Source organism: Urocitellus parryii, chromosome 1 (assembly GCF_045843805.1).
Source record: "Urocitellus parryii isolate mUroPar1 chromosome 1, mUroPar1.hap1, whole genome shotgun sequence".
Taxonomy (NCBI): Eukaryota; Metazoa; Chordata; class Mammalia; order Rodentia; family Sciuridae; genus Urocitellus; species Urocitellus parryii.
The window spans coordinates 86,116,109-86,119,234 of NC_135531.1; the positions used below are offsets into that span (position 1 = coordinate 86,116,109).

The following is a 3,126-nucleotide window of genomic DNA, read 5'->3' on the forward strand; positions in this document are numbered from 1 at the left end:
GTCTTCACTGTCTACTTCTATTAAATATATTTGGGTGGGAGAACACAGTACAAAACAAATATCCCTAGAGGAAAATATAATTCTCATCTTTTTAAGCTTGAAATTTTGAATGAAAATAAAAAGACTAAGGCTGGGGATGTGGCTCAAGCAGTAGCGCGCTCGCCTGGCATGCATGCAGCCCGGGTTCGATCCTCAGCACCACATACAAACAAGGATGTTGTGTCCGCTGAAAACTAAAAAATAAATATTAAAATTCTCTCTCTTTAAAAAAAAAAGAAAAAGACTAATTAAGGTTAAGAGTTTGCTTAACAACAACAACAAAAGACTACATATGCAATGGGAAATGCTTTATAAATGACTTTATATGGTACGAAGTCATAAGCATCAAGTGAAGTTGTTGTTTTCCTCAGCTTCATTAAGATATAAATGACAAATAAAAATTGTACATATTAACAGTGTCCACTATAAAGTTTGATATATGCAAACCTGAACATGATAAAATCAAGCTAATTAACACAGCCATCATATCACATTCTTATTTTTTTGTGGTGAACATTTAAGAACTACTCTTCGTAGCAATTTTCAAGTACAGTAAGTAGTTCCTTAGTATTTGTAGAGGACTGATTTCAGAAACCCTTGCAAATACCAAAATCCCATCATGCTCAAGTCCTTTACATAACGACATGGTATAGTATTTGCATATAATCTTAACACATCCTCCCATACACTTTAAATATCTCTAGATTAGTTATAATACCTGTTATATTGTTACTATAGGTATTAGTTATAATACCTAACTGTTATAATACTTGTTATAGTGGATGAGTAAGGGAATACTGACAAGGGGGAAAATCTGCATGCATTCTGCACAGATTCTTTTCCAAATATTTTCCATCTGTAGTTGTTTGAATTCAGGGATGCACAACCTACTGATACAGAAAACCAGCTGTATACATTACTATTACATATAATTACCATGATGTACAACAGACTCCAAAACTGTATGTATCCTAATTCAAAGTTTATAACCTTTGGCCTTTCTTCCCAACACCCTAGACCCTGACAATGAACTCTACTCTTTGCTTCTATGAGTTCAATGCTTTTAGATTCTATACATAAGTGATATGATACAGTATTTATCTTTCTGTTGTCTGGTTTATTTCATTTAGCATAATGTCTTCCAAGTTCATCTATGTTATCACAAATGACTGGACTTCCTTTTTAAGGCTGAATAGTATTCTACTGTACACACAAGCGCACACATACAACACAGTAAATTTTCTTTATTCATTCAGTCATTGATGGACCCTTAGAATTCTTTTTCATGACTACTGTAAATAATGCTTAAATGAATATGAGAATAAAAAATCAATATATTGATTTCATTTCCTTTGAATATATATATATCCAAAGTGGGACTCTGGATCATATTTTTTAACTTTTTGAGGAACCTCCATACTATTTTCATAATCAATATACTAATTTATACCCACAAGCAATGTACAGGTTCCTATTTCTCCACATTCTTGCCAACACCTATCTTTCGTCTTTTTGATAACAGCCATTCTAAAAAGTAAGTGGTAATATCTTACTGTGGTTTTAATTTGTATTTCTCTGATGATTAATAATTTTGAACATTTTTTTCTCACACCTGTTAACCATTTGTATGTCTCCTTTTTGAGAAATGTCCATTCAGATCCTTTTTTAATCAACTTATTTGCTTTCTAGCTATTGAGTTGTCTGAGCTTCTACATGTTTCAAGATAAATTAACTCTTGATCAAATGTACAGTATGCAAATATCTCCTGCCAATCCACAGGCTGTCTCTTCACGGGTGAGTTTTTCCTTTGCTGTGCAGCTTCTTGGTTTGATATGTATTTTTGCTTTTGTGGCAGGTGCTTTTGGGGTCATATCCAAAACAAAAAACAACAAACAAAAATCACTGCCCAAACAAATGTTAAGAAGCTTTTTTCCTTATGCTTTCTTCTAGCAGTTTTACAGTTTCTGCTCTTGTTTAAGTCTTTTATTCATCTTGAGTTGATTTTTGTTATGTGATATAAGGGTCTAATTTCATCATTTGGCATATAGATAACCAGCTTCCCCAGCACCATTTATTGAAGAGGCTGTCCTTCTCCCATTATGTGTCAAATAAATAAAAGTATAAGTGGGCTGGGGTTGTGGTTCAGTGGTAGAGTGCTGTCTTCGCACATGTGAAGTACTGGGTTCGATCCTCAGGACCACATAAAAAATAAATAAAATAAAGGTATTGCATCCATCTACTTTTATTGCCCACCAAAGCAACCAGCGGCTGAGTTTCTGATTCTTCACTCACTTTCTTCACCACAGTATACCAATCTTCTAAATTCTCAAAGCTTTGATAATTTGTAATATCATATACTAAGAGGATTCCCTGTGCTCCATAGATATATTTATCCAACATCTTTCCTCCTATTGTCTGTCCTCCTATATCCCAAAGTTGAAGAGTAACATTCAAGTTTCCTGGCAATGTTATCCTTCTCAAAAAGAAATCCAGTCCTATAGTTTGCTTGTACTGTTTTCCAAAAGTTTCTTGAGCAAAACATGTAGCTAAGGAGGTCTTCCCGGAGGTGCCGTCCCCCAGCACGACGATTTTCAGTTGCCGGTCCTGGCTCTCCTCCTCGGAGTCCGACATGGTGTCCTGCGAACCTGGCCCGCCCCCCGAAGTGGAGGGAGGAAGGGAAGCAGGAGGCCTCCGGGGGCGGGGGAGAGGAGGAAGGGAGGTGATGAAGGGCCGACCCCCCGCCCCGGAGTCTCCACAGCCGCTGGAGGAATCCAGGGAGACTCACTCTCCGGGCGCCATCTTGCCCGCCTCCCCACCCCCTGCGCGCAGCCCCGCCCCTGCGCCTGACGTAGGGCCCATCTAGAACATTTTAAAGGTTAATCTAAAATACAATATTTATCTCGTTTAAATATAATAAAATTTACTTTGAGTTTAAAAATGTATTTTGTCCATTTAATGAGGACAAAAATGACATGTACATTTACAAAAACCTGGTAAAAGTATCAGGTGTATTTATAAAAGTGAGGAAGGTAAAATAATCAGTCAGGTTTAAAATAAACTGCTAATTCAAATAGACTATACCTTAAA

The 3,126-nt window shown here is 36.6% G+C and overlaps 1 pseudogene; it reads right to left on the minus strand.

Annotated features, from left to right (window-relative positions):
- Positions 1-398: 398 nt before the first annotated feature.
- Positions 399-2,854, minus strand: LOC144253691 (ras-related protein Rab-28 pseudogene; annotated as a pseudogene).
- Between the last annotated feature and the right edge of the window lie 272 nt (positions 2,855-3,126).